Source organism: Gigantopelta aegis, chromosome 12 (assembly GCF_016097555.1).
Source record: "Gigantopelta aegis isolate Gae_Host chromosome 12, Gae_host_genome, whole genome shotgun sequence".
Taxonomy (NCBI): Eukaryota; Metazoa; Mollusca; class Gastropoda; order Neomphalida; family Peltospiridae; genus Gigantopelta; species Gigantopelta aegis.
This window is the reverse complement of record NC_054710.1, coordinates 24,345,673-24,368,378: the sequence shown is the minus strand read 5'-3', so window position 1 is coordinate 24,368,378 and position 22,706 is coordinate 24,345,673.

Genomic DNA, 22,706 nt, shown 5'->3' with positions numbered 1-22,706 from the left:
ATGGATTAATTAATGTGTGTGTTAAATTATGCATCTATATAGGTATTTCCCTAGTTAATTTACTGGTTGATATATAGATGAATGGATTAATTAATTTGTGTGTTAAATTATGCATCTATAAAGGTATTTCCCTAGTTAATTTACTGGTTGATATATAGATGAATGGATTAATTAATTTGTGTGTTAAATTATGCATCTATAAAGGTATTTCCCTAGTTAATTTACTGGTTGATATATAGATGAATGGATTAATTAATGTGTGTGTTAAATTATGCATCTATATAGGTATTTCCCTAGTTAATTTACTGGTTGATATATAGATGAATGGATTAATTAATTTGTGTGTTAAATTATGCATCTATAAAGGTATTTCCCTAGTTAATTTACTGGTTGATATATAGATGAATGGATTAATTAATTTGTGTGTTAAATTATGCATCTATATAGGTATTTCCCTAGTTAATTTACTGGTTGATATATAGATGAATGGATTAATTAATTTGTGTGTTAAATTATGCATCTATAAAGGTATTTCCCTAGTTAATTTACTGGTTGATATATAGATGAATGGATTAATTAATTTGTGTGTTAAATTATGCATCTATATAGGTATTTCCCTAGTTAATTTACTGGTTGATATATAGATGAATGGATTAATTAATTTGTGTGTTAAATTATGCATCTATATAGGTATTTCCCTAGTTAATTTACTGGTTGATATATAGATGAATGAATGAATTAATTTGTGTGTTAAATTATGCATCTATATAGGTATTTCCCTAGTTAATTTACTGGTTGATATATAGATGAATGGATTAATTAATTTGTGTGTTAAATTATGCATCTATATAGGTATTTCCCTAGTTAATTTACTGGTTGATATATAGATGAATGGATTAATTAATTTGTGTGTTAAATTATGCATCTATATAGGTATTTCCCTAGTTAATTTACTGGTTGATATATAGATGAATGAATGAATTAATTTGTGTGTTAAATTATGCATCTATATAGGTATTTCCCTAGTTAATTTACTGGTTGATATATAGATGAATGGATTAATTAATTTGTGTGTTAAATTATGCATCTATATAGGTATTTCCCTAGTTAATTTACTGGTTGATATATAGATGAATGGATTAATTAATTTGTGTGTTAAATTATGCATCTATATAGGTATTTCCCTAGTTAATTTACTGGTTGATATATAGATGAATGAATGAATTAATTTGTGTGTTAAATTATGCATCTATATAGGTATTTCCCTAGTTAATTTACTGGTTGATATATAGATGAATGAATGAATTAATTTGTGTGTTAAATTATGCATCTATAAAGGTATTTCCCTAGTTAATTTACTGGTTGATATATAGATGAATGGATTAATTAATTTGTGTGTTAAATTATGCATCTATAAAGGTATTTCCCTAGTTAATTTACTGGTTGATATATAGATGAATGGATTAATTAATTTGTGTGTTAAATTATGCATCTATAAAGGTATTTCCCTAGTTAATTTACTGGTTGATATATAGATGAATGGATTAATTAATTTGTGTGTTAAATTATGCATCTATAAAGGTATTTCCCTAGTTAATTTACTGGTTGATATATAGATGAATGGATTAATTAATTTGTGTGTTAAATTATGCATCTATAAAGGTATTTCCCTAGTTAATTTACTGGTTGATATATAGATGAATGGATTAATTAATTTGTGTGTTAAATTATGCATCTATAAAGGTATTTCCCTAGTTAATTTACTGGTTGATAAATAGATGAATGGATTAATTAATTTGTGTGTTAAATTATGCATCTATATAGGTATTTCCCTAGTTAATTTACTGGTTGATATATAGATGAATGAATTAATTAATTTGTGTGTTAAATTATGCATCTATAAAGGTATTTCCCTAGTTAATTTACTGGTTGATATATAGATGAATGAATTAATTAATTTGTGTGTTAAATTATGCATCTATATAGGTATTTCCCTAGTTAATTTACTGGTTGATATATAGATGAATGAATGAATTAATTTGTGTGTTAAATTATGCATCTATATAGGTATTTCCCTAGTTAATTTACTGGTTGATATATAGATGAATGAATGAATTAATTTGTGTGTTAAATTATGCATCTATAAAGGTATTTCCCTAGTTAATTTACTGGTTGATAAATAGATGAATGGATTAATTAATTTGTGTGTTAAATTATGCATCTATATAGGTATTTCCCTAGTTAATTTACTGGTTGATATATAGATGAATGAATTAATTAATTTGTGTGTTAAATTATGCATCTATATAGGTATTTCCCTAGTTAATTTACTGGTTGATATATAGATGAATGAATTAATTAATTTGTGTGTTAAATTATGCATCTATATAGGTATTTCCCTAGTTAATTTACTGGTTGATATATAGATGAATGGATTAATTAATTTGTGTGTTAAATTATGCATCTATATAGGTATTTCCCTAGTTAATTTACTGGTTGATATATAGATGAATGAATTAATTAATTTGTGTGTTAAATTATGCATCTATAAAGGTATTTCCCTAGTTAATTTACTGGTTGATATATAGATGAATGAATTAATTAATTTGTGTGTTAAATTATGCATCTATATAGGTATTTCCCTAGTTAATTTACTGGTTGATATATAGATGAATGAATTAATTAATTTGTGTGTTAAATTATGCATCTATATAGGTATTTCCCTAGTTAATTTACTGGTTGATATATAGATGAATGAATTAATTAATTTGTGTGTTAAATTATGCATCTATATAGGTATTTCCCTAGTTAATTTACTGGTTGATATATAGATGAATGAATTAATTAATTTGTGTGTTAAATTATGCATCTATAAAGGTATTTCCCTAGTTAATTTACTGGTTGATAAATAGATGAATGGATTAATTAATTTGTGTGTTAAATTATGCATCTATATAGGTATTTCCCTAGTTAATTTACTGGTTGATATATAGATGAATGAATTAATTAATTTGTGTGTTAAATTATGCATCTATATAGGTATTTCCCTAGTTAATTTACTGGTTGATATATAGATGAATGAATTAATTAATTTGTGTGTTAAATTATGCATCTATATAGGTATTTCCCTAGTTAATTTACTGGTTGATATATAGATGAATGAATTAATTAATTTGTGTGTTAAATTATGCATCTATAAAGGTATTTCCCTAGTTAATTTACTGGTTGATATATAGATGAATGAATTAATTAATTAATTTGTGTGTTAAATTATGCATCTATAAAGGTATTTCCCTAGTTAATTTACTGGTTGATATATAGATGAATGAATTAATTAATGTGTGTGTTAAATTATGCATCTATAAAGGTATTTCCCTAGTTAATTTACTGGTTGATATATAGATGAATGAATTAATTAATTTGTGTGTTAAATTATGCATCTATAAAGGTATTTCCCTAGTTAATTTACTGGTTGATATATAGATGAATGAATGAATTAATTTGTGTGTTAAATTATGCATCTATAAAGGTATTTCCCTAGTTAATTTACTGGTTGATATATAGATGAATGAATTAATTAATTTGTGTGTTAAATTATGCATCTATAAAGGTATTTCCCTAGTTAATTTACTGGTTGATATATAGATGAATGGATTAATTAATTTGTGTGTTAAATTATGCATCTATAAAGGTATTTCCCTAGTTAATTTACTGGTTGATATATAGATGAATGAATTAATTAATTTGTGTGTTAAATTATGCATCTATAAAGGTATTTCCCTAGTTAATTTACTGGTTGATATATAGATGAATGAATTAATTAATTTGTGTGTGTTAAATTATGCATCTATATAGGTATTTCCCTAGTTAATTTACTGGTTGATATATAGATGAATGAATTAATTAATTTGTGTGTTAAATTATGCATCTATAAAGGTATTTCCCTAGTTAATTTACTGGTTGATATATAGATGAATGGATTAATTAATGTGTGTGTTAAATTATGCATCTATAAAGGTATTTCCCTAGTTAATTTACTGGTTGATATATAGATGAATGGATTAATTAATTTGTGTGTTAAATTATGCATCTATAAAGGTATTTCCCTAGTTAATTTACTGGTTGATATATAGATGAATGGATTAATTAATTTGTGTGTTAAATTATGCATCTATATAGGTATTTCCCTAGTTAATTTCCTGGTTGATATATAGATGAATGGATTAATTAATTTGTGTGTTAAATTATGCATCTATAAAGGTATTTCCCTAGTTAATTTCCTGGTTGATATATAGATGAATGGATTAATTAATTTGTGTGTTAAATTATGCATCTATAAAGGTATTTCCCTAGTTAATTTACTGGTTGATATATAGATGAATGGATTAATTAATTTGTGTGTTAAATTATGCATCTATAAAGGTATTTCCCTAGTTAATTTCCTGGTTGATATATAGATGAATGGATTAATTAATTTGTGTGTTAAATTATGCATCTATAAAGGTATTTCCCTAGTTAATTTCCTGGTTGATATATAGATGAATGGATTAATTAATTTGTGTGTTAAATTATGCATCTATAAAGGTATTTCCCTAGTTAATTTCCTGGTTGATATATAGATGAATGGATTAATTAATTTGTGTGTTAAATTATGCATCTATATAGGTATTTCCCTAGTTAATTTCCTGGTTGATATATAGATGAATGGATTAATTAATTTGTGTGTTAAATTATGCATCTATATAGGTATTTCCCTAGTTAATTTACTGGTTGATATATAGATGAATGGATTAATTAATTTGTGTGTTAAATTATGCATCTATAAAGGTATTTCCCTAGTTAATTTACTGGTTGATAAATAGATGAATGGATTAATTAATTTGTGTGTTAAATTATGCATCTATATAGGTATTTCCCTAGTTAATTTACTGGTTGATAAATAGATGAATGGATTAATTAATTTGTGTGTTAAATTATGCATCTATAAAGGTATTTCCCTAGTTAATTTACTGGTTGATATATAGATGAATGGATTAATTAATTTGTGTGTTAAATTATGCATCTATAAAGGTATTTCCCTAGTTAATTTACTGGTTGATAAATAGATGAATGGATTAATTAATTTGTGTGTTAAATTATGCATCTATATAGGTATTTCCCTAGTTAATTTACTGGTTGATATATAGATGAATGGATTAATTAATGTGTGTGTTAAATTATGCATCTATATAGGTATTTCCCTAGTTAATTTACTGGTTGATATATAGATGAATGGATTAATTAATGTGTGTGTTAAATTATGCATTTATATAGGTATTTCCCTAGTTAATTTCGCCATTAATGATCTCTTTGTTTTTTATTTATTTTATTGATTTATTACTTGGTTGTTTGGTTAATTCAATGATTAATTGGTTGATAAATTGATTTATTGATTTGTGTATTTAACTATATATTTACGTACTTATTTTTCTACTTAATTTCTCAGTTATTTATTTAATTAATTATTTTTAATCAACTGACTTTTCGCACAGTTTAAGAAATACTCTGTAACAAATATCTGGATACTAATAAGTGTTGATTTTAATGACGGAAAATACTATTATTGATTAATACACCAATACCTTCATTTATTTACTTACTTGTAAAATAATTAGTTTTCCAAAATATTACAAATATTTTATTCGTTCATTCATTCATATCATGTGTGTTAGTTGGTGTATGCGCGTATGTAGGCCTATGTGTCCGTGTGCGAGCGTGTTTTTATGTTAAAGAGCATGACTGCTTTTACATTAGTGTCAGTTTTTCTTCTAGATTTATATAACAGTGTTCTAATTGTACAGTATTACTATCACTACTGACTGTTAACTTATTTTATTGGGATATCGATTACCTTATAACCAACATGAACACTCACCAGTCTACCAGTACAACTAATATGACATATACATTTATTTGTATAGTTCTATATGTATACGTATAATTCAAATTACTTTTCAAATTTATATAACTTTGTATACGAGTACTTTTTAATATTTATTTATTTATTTATCTACTTATCTACTTATTTTTTGTGTAGTGTCTTATTATTTTTTGTGTGTGTTTTTGTTGGGGGTTTTTTGTTGTTGTTTTGTTTTGTTTTTTTATTTTTATTTTATTTTGTTTTGTGTGTGTGAGGTTTATTTGTGTGTTGTTGTTTTTTTAAAGCTTTCTTGTGTTTTTGGGGTGTTTGTTTGTGTTCTTTTTTTATTTTAATATTATTGTATTTAACAGAAGGCAACATTGTTCCGTAATATTAATAGCATAGTTTTTCTTATATTATTCATTTTGAATAGTTTATCTTCTGTGGGTTGGGAGGGGGGGGGGGGGGGGCTTAGGGGTGATCTCCCCATGAGATTAGCATAACTATTTCTGTTCCTTTTTGTTGTGTATGCAAGTGCGGTTTTATCTGTTTCAATATAAATTATGCGTGCAAGGGACTGTGTATGTTTAATTCCGTCGTTTTGGTATACACATCCATTGTTTTAATTAAATATTATATTTATTTTCTTTACATCACAATAACTGGCTGGCAAATATTTGGTGTTCATAAGAATAGCATTTGTTTAACAATGTTTGTAACTGTTGAGGTCAAGAATGATAGCATAAATTATAGGTACAAATATAGAGAATTTCACAGGGTTTCAGTTACCTTATATATTCATGGATTTCTTCTGGAAAACATTGTCTTAATATTATAATACAATACAATATAATACGTCAAGTCATGTGACTGGAGATAAATGTGTGTTGGTTGTAAACAAAAGTTTCATCTGGGCAAAAACTGTATGCAATTTTATTTCATCTAGTACCACGTGACAAGTAGCCTTGTGCTTGAAACATGTGTTGGGTACCTGTAAAAACAATATTCATATTCTGTGCGGAACTAGGGTAGGCATAGACACTACCCGTTATCCCTGAACGTAGCAGCTTAACTTTAAGAGTGAGGGGTGGTAATAGTTATATTCGTGGTGTTTACGTCGATTGATACGGTGGAGGTAGGAGTTTTATTCACATACTATTATCTTCTATTGGACTTGATGTGTGATTTACACCCTACGGCAACTTTAACCAAATGTATTATAGGTTTGTAGATTAACCAAACTTAGTGTACATTTTATGGGTTGAAAGCAGGGTCTGCAATTAAAAAAAGAATTATAATTGGTATTGTGAAACCTCTAAAAACCTGACCCTCTGTAATTACTCCAAAACCGGACATGTTTTATGGTCCTTTTTTAAAAACCAGTACAAAAATAACCTGTCTAAACCGGATACCTCTTAAAACAAGACATTTCACTTGTTCCAGAGAGTGTCCGGTTTAGAGGGGTGTCACTGTATTGTGATTAACGCGTACAGACATCGCTCATTCACGAGCGAATCCAGACTTTCGAGGTAAGCTCATCTGTATTAATTGCACATTTTATATAATTGTTTATTTTACCGAATGTCAAATTAAATATTTAGCTGCACAGTGATTATTTTAATAAATGTTGCATTTAATTCTAACTCACTTAGGGCAGCGTAAGAACGGACTATCGATTGCTGTCCGTGTTGCAGTAATTACGTCTGCGAATAAATTCCTTTTGCTTAGCTGTAACTAAAACAAAGTAAAAGAAAACAAACAAGCAACCATAATAAAACCCAAAACAAACAAACAAGGAAACTTGAAAAGAAGAATACCCCCTCCCCAAAACAACTCCATAGACACAGAGAGACAGACATAAATACAGAGAGATAGCGAGACAGAGACAGAGACAGAGGCAGAGAGAGAGAGAGAGAGAGAGAGAGAGAGAGAGAGAGAGAGAGAGAGAGAGAGAGAGAGAGAGAGAGAGAGAGAGAGAGACAGAGACAGAGACAGAGAGACAGAGACAGACATACAGAGAAATACAGAGAGACAGCGAGACAGATGCAGAGAGAGAGAGAGAGAGAGAGAGAGAGAGAGAGAGAGAGAGAGAGAGAGAGAGAGTCAGACAGACAGAGAGACAGAGAGAAGCAGTAGCAGTACAAGAAGTAGTAATGATAGTAGTAGTAGTGCTGATAGTACTTATTATTATCATTATTAGTAGTAGTAGCGGTATTAACAGTTGTGGTAGTGGTAGTAGTAGTAGCAGTCGAAGAAGAAGTAGTAGTGGTAGTAGTAGTAGTAATAGTAGTAGTGGTAGTAACAGTAGTGGCAGTGGTGGTAGTAGTAGTAGTAGTAGTAGTACTAGCAGTAGAAGAAATAGTAGTAGTAGTGATAGTACCAATTGCAGTAGTAGTAGTTGCAGTAGTAGTTTTAACAGTAGTAGTAGTAGTAGTAGTAGTAGTAGAAGAAGAAGCAGTAACAGTAGTGGTAGTAGTAATAGTAGTAGTAGTAGCGGTAGTGGTAGGCGTAGTGGTAGTTGTAGTAGTAGTAGTAGTAGCAGTAGTAGTAATAGTAGTAGTAGTAGTAGCGGTAGTGGTAGAGGTAGCGGTAGTGGTAGTGGTGCTAATAGTAGTAGTAGTAATAGTAGTAAAAGTAGTAGTAGTAGTAGTAGCGGTAGTGGTAGAGGGTGTATACTACCAAATCAAATCCCATAGACGACAATAGTAACATATGCGGCTAAAACTCCTACATGCAACGTATCAACCGACATAAACGCCACGGATATAAATACTACCACCCCTTACACTTAAAGTGAACCAGAAAAAATGGGGGCCAAGCTGCTCGTTTCTGAGATAACGGGTAGCGTCTATGACTACCCTAGTTTCGCACAAAATTCGAGTACTTTTTTTTACAGGTACCCCATACATGTTTCAAGCACAAGGCTACTTGACACATTGGTACTAGATGAAATAAAATTGCACATTTATTTTACCCAGATGAAACTATTATTTGTTACAACCAACACACTCACATTTATAACCAATCACAGGACTTGTGGTGTTCACTTCTCTATCAAAAGGTGGGTGCACCTCGAACTTTGACCCAACCGGAAGTTATTTGGTATAGTACTACCTATACTGATAACATACATTTTTCAAAAAGTGTCCAGCTATGTGTCTTTATGACAACCAGGATCTGGTGTATTCTGACATAAACTGACAACCTCACTGAAACTGTTGTTTCTACAGTGCAACCTAATATAATGTACACCTCAAAAAGCATATATATTGCATATAGTTTTGTACAAATGCAATATGTCATATTAAACAACAAAATGTTTTAAAATAAAACTCCTGAAGATATTTACTTTCAGTTGGGTGTGTGTACTCGGGTATATATGTAAAGACAACAAAGATAGTCAGAGTACCTCTACCCCTTTAAAGAATTCCATTAAAACACATGCACTTGATTGGCCCCTAGATTATGAAGACCTTAACAGGCACATCAAAGAAATATCAGTATTAAAAAAATACACTGTCTGAGGAAGGAAACACAAACATGACTGTATCTGTATGAAGTAATGACTTAATGTCCTGAACATTAGTGTTGGGAGGAAATCCTGTATGCTGGGTGTGGATGTCTTCAAGTTACCAGGTGTGGGAATTTCAAATCCATCGGCCATGCTGATTTTCATAATGAACCATCAAAACTATTGGCAGCCACCAATATTCCTGACTATATTTTATTTATAGCCTACTGTAGTTGGAGGTTTTAATAGGTGTGATATCTGGAATAATCATGCAGCTTTAACACATTTATTTTTGATTAATTACTGAAAAAGACTATTTTTAAATGACAAAATTACCCGAACATCTATTTTCTTGCATTATTTTCTAATCCGGATGAATACAATATGTACATTAGATGTATTCCTACAATCTGTAATCCAGCATTTTATTTAGCTAGTAACATTAGGTAATACAGCTTTAACAATAAAATAAATTATCAACTTAATCCAAGGCAGATAATCAAATCTGAAAAAATTGGTTCTGAACCTAGTATAAACTCAAAATGCTTTTCATGAGAGCTAACTGAGTGATTATTAAGAAACAAAATTTATCTGGATATCTAAGTATATGTTTAACAACCTTATTGTTATGTACAAATAAGAACAGAAGGCACAATAGTGACAACAAATTTAATTATGTTTTTGGTAAAGTTTTTCTTCAAATTTACTTTAAATTTTGCATAAAACTACAAATTTGTCTAAAATATAACTTAGCACCCTATAAATATGTCAAAATGACAATAAAAATCAACTTCTTTACAAATTTGAGTTTTCAAAATTTTATACATTAAAAATTAAAACAATGTTAATGGAAACTAAAGACATTAACCCACTATTGGCACATGCTATTTTTAATATAAAAATAAATTGCTATTAAAATCTTAGTTCAGGTTGCCTATATATAATACCATATTTAAGAGCAGTTGTATATGGCAAGTCAAATACCATGTAAAAAGAAATTATTGAAATCTTTACAGTATGAATTATAGGCCAAAACCAACTTTTCTTCAGTGCTAACTTTGATTCAAACTCCATTCAGAGCCATGTACAGAGATCATTGTCAAGGTCAAGGTCATTGTGAACTTGCATGATCGAGTGATGGCTAATTAATCAACCAGTATAGTTTAATTAAATAAAATGACAAAATCATAATATTTTTTATTATGCACTGAATATGTGCTATAGGGTGTATACTACCAAATCAAATCCCATAGACGACAATAGTAACATATGCGGCTAAAACTCCTACCTGCAACGTATCAACCGACATAAACGCCACGGATATAAATACTACCACCCCTTACACTTAAAGTGAATCAGAAAAAAATGGGGGTCAAGCTGCTCGTTTCTGAGATAACGGGTAGCGTCTATGACTACCCTAGTTTCGCACAAAATTCGAATACTTTTTTTTACAGGTACCCCATACATGTTTCAAGCACAAGGCTACTTGACACATTGGTACTAGATGAAATAAAATTGCACATTTATTTTACCCAGATGAAACTATTATTTTTTACAACCAACACACTCACATTTATAACCAATCACAGGACTTGTGGTGTTCACTTCTCTATCAAAAGTTGGGTGCACCTCGAACTTTGACCCAGCCGGAAGTTATTTGGTATAGTACTACCTAGAGGTTGCGGTAGCGGTAGTCGTAGTGGTAGTGGTGCTAACAGTAGTAGTAGTCAGGCCCCTAAAAATGATACTCGAAGTGAGTGCACAGTATTGTGGGGGTGGGTGGGTGGGGGATGTGCAAACCAGATTTGTTTTTGTTTTTATACAGAATATTGCGAAAAAAACACACTGCATAACTACAAACAAACAACACACAAAAACAATCGTTCATTTCCGTCCTCAAGACGGGTGAGCCACAAGCCCCAGTCCCCCGCCCCCTCTCCAGCAGCAGTAGATATACTAACCGTTATCTTCTATGCCACACGCCAGAGATGTTACCTGTCTCACCTGATTCGCTTGTTGTCTGGTTACAATAATAATAATAAAAAATAAAAATAAATAATAAATAGTAATAATAATGAAAAGAAAACAAAACAACGACAACAACAACAACAGAGCAAACAAAGAACAGTAATGTGATAATTGATAAATAAGGGAGGGGGTGTAGCCCAGTGGTAAAGCGCTCGCTTGGTGCGCGTTCAATGTCGGATCGATCCCCGTCGGTGGCCCATTGGGCTATTTTACGTTTCAGCCAGTACACTACGACTGGTATATCAAAGACCATGGTATGTGATGTCATGTCTGTGGGATGGTGCATATAAAATACCCTTTGCTACTAATGCAAACAAATAACATAAGGCTATATATCAAAATCACCAAATGTTTGACATTCAGTTAAGATTTGTCCGCAATTGTTTTTGGTTCATGGAAGTATGAACCGAAAAAACGAGGTGTACACTGTATGATCCCGCTTCAAATTTTATAATTAAATTTATATGTATATTTTAACAATACATAACTGAATTTATTTTGTTTAGCTTTAAATACGCCTGTAATATTGTTTGTGTAAACTTCACTGATACTTACGTCGCGTAAGAATGCGAACGTTCATTCACTATTATTTGAATCAGGTGATTGTTTGTAAATGACGTCATTTCTTCTAGCTGTTGTGCATTTTTACGGATCATTTAGTTATATTGGAAGGAATTATTCTGTTCGTCGTTAGTTTACATTTTATGAAAGTGAACGAAGGGAACGTGTCTAACATTTATGCTGTCGGTGGAACCGTTTAATTTTCGCCAACAGATGTTGAACATCGCTTACAAGTAAGTTACAGGCGTGAAGTTTCCTTCGTGATTTCTTTGACCAACGACCGAGTCTCATGTCATGATTAGCGAAGATATATATATATATATATATATATATATTTATTTATTTTTATTTTTATTTTTTTATCAATGCATATAGATCCATATGTCTACACTGCTATAGCATTTTCCATTAGTTTATCGTATAATTTTTGTTTAGCTTTCACGTGTGTTTTCTTCAAAATATCTAAGTCAGATTGCCAGAATCCGGTTTGTTGCACAATAGTAGTGCGAGTCGGGAGGGGGGGGGGGGGGGGTAGTAGGCGTGGCTTAATTTTGTGGGGTTCATCGACATATTAACGAAAAAAACAGTAAGCACCTCTGGACCAATCAGATTGACGCAAATCAAATTTAAGCATTAACCGATGATTAATAAATAATTGTACTCTAGTGGTGTCGTTAAACAAAACATAAGCTTTAACTTGCTCAGTTACGCTATCTAATTAAACAAAAATGTTTTGTTTAACGACACCACTAGAGTACATTGATTTATTATTCATAAGATATTGGATGTCAAACATTTGGCAACTTTGACATCTAGTCTAAGAGCGGACACCCGCTGCCTCTTTTCATTAAAAGCAAGATATCTTTTATATGCACCATCCCATCTCGTTCCAGCCCGTGCACCACAATTGATATATCAAAGTCGGTGGTATGTGCTGTCTTGTCTGAGTGATGGTGAATATAAAAGATCACTTACTATTAATATAAAAATGTAGCGGGTTTCCTCACTGAGATTATATGTTAAAATTACCAAATGCTTGATATTCAATAGCCGATGAGTAATAAATCAATGTGCTCTAGTGGTGTCGTTAAACAAAACAAATTGTATTTTACTTAGACAAAAAATACACTTTGTATGAAAGAAACGCTGTGGGAGTAAGTGAGACCGATGGCTCCTTATAATAAATTAACAAAACATGAGGACATGACGTGTCCAGCCAACAAGATTGGCCACATATCATAGATATCTTCCCATTTGGAATCCGGAAATATATCCGCGAAAATAGTCCGCTCTTTGACTGTTATAATTTCATGGCAGAACGCTTTGAGATGGAAACTATTAGACTGAAGTTGACAGTTACGGGCATGTAGTTTTCAACCGTCCTTGGTGGCGTAGTGGTTAAGCCATTGGACTACATGCTGGTAGGTACAGGGTTCGCAGTCCGGTACCGGCTCCAAACCAGTGCGAGTTCTTAAGGGCTCAGTGGTTAGGTGTAAGGCCACCACACCCTCTTCCCTCTCAACTAATTAACTAGTCCAGTGTCCTGGACAGATAGCTGAGGCGTGTGCCCAGGACAGCGTGATTGAACAGCGTAAGGCCACCACACCCTCTTCCCTCTCAACTAATTAACTAACCCAGTGTCCTGGACAGATAGCTGAGGCGTGTGCCCAGGACAGCGTGATTGAACAGCGTAAGGCCACCACACCCTCTTCCCTCTCAACTAATTAACTAGTCCAGTGACCTGGACAGATAGCTGAGGCGTGTGCCCAGGACAGCGTGATTGAACAGCGTAAGGCCACCACACCCTCTTCCCTCTCAACTAATTAACTAACCCAGTGTCCTGGACAGATAGCTGAGGCGTGTGCCCAGGACAGCGTGATTGAACAGCGTAAGGCCACCACACCCTCTTCCCTCTCAACTAATTAACTAACCCAGTGTCCTGGACAGTTAGCTGAGGCGTGTGCCCAGGACAGCGTGATTGAACAGCGTAAGGCCACCACACCCTCTTCCCTCTCAACTAATTAACTAACCCAGTGTCCTGGACAGATAGCTGAGGCTTGTGCCCAGGACAGCGTGATTGAACAGCGTAAGGCCACCACACCCTCTTCCCTCTCAACTAATTAACTAGCCCAGTGTCCTGGACAGATAGCTGAGGCGTGTGCCCAGGACAGCGTTATTGAACAGCGTAAGGCCACCACACCCTCTTCCCTCTCAACTAATTAACTAACCCAGTGTCCTGGACAGATAGCTGAGGCGTGTGCCCAGGACAGCGTGATTGAACAGCGTAAGGCCACCACACCCTCTTCCCTCTCAACTAATTAACTAGTCCAGTGACCTGGACAGATAGCTGAGGCGTGTGCCCAGGACAGCGTGATTGAACAGCGTAAGGCCACCACACCCTCTTCCCTCTCAACTAATTAACTAACCCAGTGTCCTGGACAGATAGCTGAGGCGTGTGCCCAGGACAGCGTGATTGAACAGCGTAAGGCCACCACACCCTCTTCCCTCTCAACTAATTAACTAACCCAGTGTCCTGGACAGTTAGCTGAGGCGTGTGCCCAGGACAGCGTTATTGAACAGCGTAAGGCCACCACACCCTCTTCCCTCTCAACTAATTAACTAGCCCAGTGTCCTGGACAGATAGCTGAGGCGTGTGCCCAGGACAGCGTGATTGAACAGCGTAAGGCCACCACACCCTCTTCACTCTCAACTAATTAACTAACCCAGTGTCCTGGACAGTTAGCTGAGGCGTGTGCCCAGGACAGCGTGATTGAACAGCGTAAGGCCACCACACCCTCTTCCCTCTCAACTAATTAACTAACCCAGTGTCCTGGACAGATAGCTGAGGCGTGTGCCAGGACAGCGTGATTGAACAGCGTAAGGCCACCACACCCTCTTCCCTCTCAACTAATTAACTAGTCCAGTGTCCTGGACAGATAGCTGAGGCGTGTGCCCAGGACAGCGTGATTGAACAGCGTAAGGCCACCACACCCTCTTCCCTCTCAACTAATTAACTAACCCAGTGTCCTGGACAGATAGCTGAGGCGTGTGCCCAGGACAGCGTGATTGAACAGCGTAAGGCCACCACACCCTCTTCCCTCTCAACTAATTAACTAACCCAGTGTCCTGGACAGATAGCTGAGGCGTGTGCCCAGGACAGCGTGATTGAACAGCGTAAGGCCACCACACCCTCTTCCCTCTCAACTAATTAACTACCCCAGTGTCCTGGACAGATAGCTGAGGCGTGTGCCCAGGACAGCGTGATTGAACAGCGTAAGGCCACCACACCCTCTTCCCTCTCAACTAATTAACTAACCCAGTGTCCTGGACAGATAGCTGAGGCGTGTGCCCAGGACAGCGTGATTGAACAGCGTAAGGCCACCACACCCTCTTCCCTCTCAACTAATTAACTAACCCAGTGTCCTGGACAGATAGCTGAGGCGTGTGCCCAGGACAGCGTGATTGAACAGCGTAAGGCCACCACACCCTCTTCCCTCTCAACTAATTAACTAACCCAGTGTCCTGGACAGATAGCTGAGGCGTGTGCCCAGGACAGCGTGATTGAACAGCGTAAGGCCACCACACCCTCTTCCCTCTCAACTAATTAACTAACCCAGTGTCCTGGACAGATAGCTGAGGCGTGTGCCCAGGACAGCGTGATTGAACAGCGTAAGGCCACCACACCCTCTTCCCTCTCAACTAATTAACTAACCCAGTGTCCTGGACAGTTAGCTGAGGCGTGTGCCCAGGACAGCGTGATTGAACAGCGTAAGGCCACCACACCCTCTTCCCTCTCAACTAATTAACTAACCCAGTGTCCTGGACAGATAGCTGAGGCGTGTGCCCAGGACAGCGTGATTGAACAGCGTAAGGCCACCACACCCTCTTCCCTCTCAACTAATTAACTAACCCAGTGTCCTGGACAGATAGCTGAGGCGTGTGCCCAGGACAGCGTGATTGAACAGCGTAAGGCCACCACACCCTCTTCCCTCTCAACTAATTAACTAACCCAGTGTCCTGGACAGATAGCTGAGGCGTGTGCCCAGGACAGCGTGATTGAACAGCGTAAGGCCACCACACCCTCTTCCCTCTCAACTAATTAACTACCCCAGTGTCCTGGACAGATAGCTGAGGCGTGTGCCCAGGACAGCGTGATTGAACAGCGTAAGGCCACCACACCCTCTTCCCTCTCAACTAATTAACTAACCCAGTGTCCTGGACAGATAGCTGAGGCGTGTGCCCAGGACAGCGTGATTGAACAGCGTAAGGCCACCACACCCTCTTCCCTCTCAACTAATTAACTAACCCAGTGTCCTGGACAGATAGCTGAGGCGTGTGCCCAGGACAGCGTGATTGAACAGCGTAAGGCCACCACACCCTCTTCCCTCTCAACTAATTAACTACCCCAGTGTCCTGGACAGATAGCTGAGGCGTGTGCCCAGGACAGCGTGATTGAACAGCGTAAGGCCACCACACCCTCTTCCCTCTCAACTAATTAACTAACCCAGTGTCCTGGACAGATAGCTGAGGCGTGTGCCCAGGACAGCGTGATTGAACAGCGTAAGGCCACCACACCCTCTTCCCTCTCAACTAATTAACTAACCCAGTGTCCTGGACAGATAGCTGAGGCGTGTGCCCAGGACAGCGTGATTGAACAGCGTAAGGCCACCACACCCTCTTCCCTCTCAACTAATTAACTAGTCCAGTGTCCTGGACAGATAGCTGAGGCGTGTGCCCAGGACAGCGTGATTGAACAGCGTAAGGCCACCACACCCTCTTCCCTCTCAACTAATTAACTAACCCAGTGTCCTGGACAGATAGCTGAGGCGTGTGCCAGGACAGCGTTATTGAACAGCGTAAGGCCACCACACCCTCTTCCCTCTCAACTAATTAACTAGCCCAGTGTCCTGGACAGATAGCTGAGGCGTGTGCCCAGGACAGCGTGATTGAACAGCGTAAGGCCACCACACCCTCTTCCCTCTCAACTAATTAACTAGCCCAGTGTCCTGGACAGATAGCTGAGGCGTGTGCCCAGAACAGCGTGATTGAACAGCGTAAGGCCACCACACCCTCTTCCCTCTCAACTAATTTACTAACCCAGTGTCCTGGACAGACAGTCCAGATAGCTGAGGCGTGTGCCCAGGACAGTGTGCTTGAACCTTAATTGGATATAATGAAGTAAATAAGTTGAAATGAAAATGTTGTTTTCAAACATGTGTATCTTGTTAACATTGAAGACATTTGTGTGGCTATTGCAGCCCATGCAAATGTAGTACCGTTTGTGTAAAATGGGTGTACTTCGGGCAGGTTTAGTGGGTGGGTTTGTTTAAACCAATATCCTAAGGGAAAGAACAACATCAAGGGTTGTCCGTTTCAGGGTATGTTGCCAGACAGGCAGGCAAAGGTGCGCAAAAAAACAAAATCCATGTTTGTACTAAAATTTAAAAAGTGTCCTTGCCAATAATGTAGCCCAGTGGTACAGCGCTCGCTTGATGCACGGTCGGTTTGGAATTGATCCCCGTCAGTGGGCCCATTGCGCTATTTCTCGCTCCAGCCAGTGCACCACGACTGGTACATCAAAGGCCGTGATATGTGCTACCCTGTCTATGGGATGGTGCATATAAAAGATCCCTTGCTGCTAATCGAAAAGAGTAGCCTATGAAGTGGCGACAGCGGGTTTCATCTCTCAATATTTGTGTAGTCCTTAACCATATGTCTGACGCCATATAACCGTAAACAAAATGTGTTGAGTGCGTCGTTATATAAAATATTTCCTTCCTTCCTTCCTAGACAAAAATGCTATATAGAAATATATTGCGTAAATAATTTGTCTGTGGCCAGTTTGGACTGTTTAGGAATCTGTCATCGGCAAAAAGCTGAAAACAGACGTAACGTGGGCGTTGTTTGGTATGAGGTCATCAAGCGGCATGCGTGGGCTTAACTGGACTCTAGCGGCAAATCAAAACACACACCGCGGGGGCGGGACGTAACCCAGTGTCAACATGTTCTCCTGACACGTGATCGGTCTAGGATCGACCCCGTCGGCGTTCCCATTGGCAAATATATATACATATCTGAAAGGTCGTGGTGTATGCTATTCGGTCTGTGGGATGGTGCACATACATTGTTGTTACTGGAACAATTTAACGGATTTCGTCTCCAATACTTCATGTCGGAATTACCAATATTTGACCCACAGTAGCCAACGATGAACAAATCAACGTGTTCTAGTGGTTTCGCTAAACAAAACAAACTATAACTGTGAAACTTTCTGACAAGCATCTCGTTCCGGACAGTGCACCGTGATTGGTATATCAAAGGCCGTGGTATGTGCTATCCTGTCTTCGGGATGGTACATATAATGCTACCAATGGGGAAATATATCGGGTTTCTTCTCTGTGACTATGTCAAAATGACCGAATGTTTGACATCCAATAGCCGATGATTAATAAATCACTGTGCTCTAATGGTGTCGTTAAACAAAAAGTGAACACACCCAAAAACACAAACCCCACCCCAACAAAAACACAAAGGACATTCCTGAGTTTGCTGCATTGTAAGATGTTTCCGACTAATAAAATATTTCTACGATTAATCTTACATATTAAATATATTTTCTTGTTTAGAATATCAGTGTCTATATTCAGTATGTTCTGGTCGTATTAATATTTATAAGAAGCCCAAACTGGGTTTTGTAAACAACTAATTCCGTACATACACAACATAAATTAGAAAAGAAAAGAACATTTAACCTAGTACAAATATTAGAACGACCAGAAACACATTTATTATACAACCACTAATATTTTATGCAGATCAATATATTTGATATGTAATTACAATCGTTAAAAACTATCTGTTAGTCGATAACATCTTAACAATTGCAGCAAACTGAGGAATGTCCCTTTAATTTTTTTTTAATTTTTTTTTGTGTGTGTTTGTTTGGGAGGGGGGGTTGTCATATACAGTCAAACCTGTCCTAGCAGACACCTGTAATCAGCGGCCACCTGCCTTAAGCGGCCACTTTTTCCCTCCCACACGATTTATAATGTAAATGCACCTGTAATAAGCGGTCACTTGTCTAACGCGGCCATCGGCCACCTAAATCGGATCCCAAATCGCTAAGATACCTGTAATAAAGGTAGGGTCAACTCAAACAAGAGCCTTATGTGTTGGAAAGATGCATACCCGGACCGCCAACACATACTGACACTTTAACAAATGAAAAACGCGTAATTTTAGAATTAATAAAAAAACATGATTATTCCTGCTAACTGGAGGCAGCCATTTTGTTTCGTTTTTGTGCCGTCCGGTGGTATAGCTTGGTGCGATGTCAGCTCGTCCATTTCGTCTATACACAGTGTAAAGAAACGCTCTAATTTACGGCAAGGCGCTTCGCTTTTATCAACCTGACTTGTAAAACAACATAAATGACTTGATTGTATAATAAACTATTTAACTAAATATATTTCAATTTGCATCAATAGAACGAAATGAAGTTATAGTATTTTTCTTTTTTAAAAAATGCAAAGAAAAAATGCATATTATTAGGCCTATTGGTAGGGTATGTTCGAGCAAAAACGACCACTCACAATACCCAAGTGATACTTGTCTTTTCTTTGGGACGACGTAATTGGTCAGTTTTGTGATTTTAGATGGGAAAGTCTACTTAAGCAGGGGTTTTACAGAATTACTTACAGTAATAACGCAGGGCGGCTGGTAATGCCTATTACGAATAGAGGGGTAACCGTGCGGTTATAACAATACCCTGTGATCTTAATAAAAGAGGCACGTCGTTTTTAGTGTGTCTAGACAGTGTCTGGGGACCGTCTAAATATACACCTGTCAATCAGGAACCACAGGAACAGGCTACGGAAAGAAAATACTAATTAACTAAGAAAACTCTCCGATAATTATTTCAGTATATGGGCTAATTTATGTACCAAATATAATACAGTTATTTCAACACTTTGCCAATGGTGGTTTATTTTGTATTGAAACAGAATATATAATTGTTACTGGCTTACTGGGATGGCTATTATTACAGAACATTGCGATGCATCCACAAAAATCAGGTATGCTTTGTTTCTTCAGTTCGAAGACTAATTCCTGACGTGACACGTTAGGTATTACGTAACCACCAGCTCGCCACTAGGATGGTACAAATGGCTGCGCCCGTTATATATATTAGCCGTCACATTTAACCGTTTTATTAATTAACTATAAGATTATACTTGTTGATATTAAGCAATAATGTGCATTATATATCGTTGAATATGCATACCAGGCCAAATACCTTAATTGTCCCCTCCTTTAAGCGGCCACATTAAATGTTTACTATCATACAAAAGGGATTAGGCGCAGCAAATATCCAATCTTCACACCTTCAGGAATACTAGTACCCATTCAGTCCCGACATTTCTCCTGTGTTTCCTCAGGGCAAGCTACGGTTGACATTTGTCGATTCACTTACTATGAAAATACACCGCATGGAGTAGGAATTAAATAATTAAATAGGAAAAGAAAACAACTTGTTGAGAACGGTTAATTTAATATATTCCATTTGCATGTTTTCTGAAGGAGACGTATCATAAGTCAACTGTGAAACACACATCCGTTGATTAGCAGACGGTAAAACAAGAAACAACATCAAATGTTTTAAAGACTATATATGTGGCAACCTGTAATCAGCGGTTACCTGCCTTAAGCGGCCACTTTTATCTACTCCCTTGTGTGACCGCTTAAGACAGGTTTATATATATATATATTTTAAAATAAAATCATTGCTACAAAATACACATTAGAATGTAATACTGGACAATATTAAGTCAAATAATTATCTATAACCACGGGAAATTTATACTCACATATATCCACTTAAATACTTTGTAAATACATAAAATGATGTTCATATTTGAATCGGTAAGTATTATTTTTTGTGGGTTTTTGTAATTTTTATATTTTAGATCAGTTATTGTTTATTAAAATTAGGCAAAAAATCTAAAAACCAGCATTTGTGGCCAGCTGTCCAGTATTTATGTCCATTATTCCCGATAGGGGTGGTCTTCTGACCATATTTTTTTTTAACAAAACGAACTACAATTCATATCACAATATTTGGTGATTTTCGTTGTTGGTAAAACGATCAAAATTATTATCACAATCAGCTTTCGATCCCAGAAAGTGACCGCGACGTGCCGTCTTTGTTTTCAAGCGAAAATATTTGCCGAAAACCACGTTTTCAACTCAAAATTACAAGCTATTTGCTAAAGAAAAAACAAAAACCTAAAGATACAGGAAGTGAGTTGTCTTCTTAATCCTGTTATACAAGTCTTTCCTGTGAGTGTCGTGTGCAAAATGGCAGGAAATATGAATAGGGGAATGCACTGTGTAAAGTGTACAGTATGCCTACTAGCGTGACGTTGGGCTAGATATCTTGCCTGCAGTAAGAGAGAGAGAGAGAGAAAGAGAGAGAGAGAGAGAGAGAGAGAGAGAGAGAGAGAGGGGGGGGAGAGAGAGAGAGAGAGAGAGAGAGAGAGAGAGAGAGAGACCCACATATGTACACACACACACACACACACACACACACACACACACACACACACACACACACTCACTCTGACTCAGGCACACACTATATGGGTGGGGTATTCAGCATGACTGCGTATAAAGTGAACAATCCGCGCAAGTGAACCTCTATATGGATCGCGGGTATCCCGAGTACTTAACTATCTAATTCAAAATTAACCAGTAGCTCCCGTTTCTTTTTCGTTCAACCGTTACAAAAGTTGCCATATTTTTTTTAATTGCGCCCAATTTATCCTGTTTTGTTTTAATACTACAATATATTAAAACTTCAACATAACCGGTCGGGCTACGGATGCTCTCTGGATTTGCCAGTGCGGGTGGTCCCACCTCCCATCCACCCCAACACTTTCCCAGTCCCGGCCCAGGACGACCTGCCCCCATGACATGCATGTGCTACAACAGCTTGTTCTGAATGTGCATGTTAAACCCTATGACGTCACTTTGCCTAATCGAGTACTTTGTAGTTCGAGAGCTAGACGGACATTTGCGCGGTTATGATCGCTCTCTTCCGTCAGAGATAACTGCAGTGGCGGATCCAGAAAATCCATTTTAGGGGGGGGTGGATGACATTAGGCGGAATGCCAAGGGAACTTAGGGGAGGTTTGGAGGGCGGTGAAAATTAATATATAATAAAATTATAACTGTCGCAAAATTTAGGGGGACCCGGGTCCCTGCCCCCCCCCTCAAAACCCCACCCCCACCCCTACCCCCACCCCCATGCGCATCTGAACTGTATAGCGAAAACAACAGGAAGAAACCTGCTACATACGTATTTATGTCAAGTGAGTCTTTATTTCAATTATGTTTCATGCGGTTTTTGTTTTAGTCGATCCCGATCTACAAATGGTCAATGTCTAAATAATGTTTTGACAGTCGAGGTTATTCGTGCTGTTGTTCTGGTGAATTCGGGTCAGTCTGAATTCGATTAACTTTAAACAATGTATCATTGTTTATTGTAACTGCGCATGTTTCTGCCCTCCTAACAACGTCCGTGCCACACAATACAACGAGCACAATTCTTATTTTCAGATGGGTCGATTTTAAACAACTGGATTTTAACGTATATATATATATTGTGTATATATATATATATATATATATATATATATATATATATAT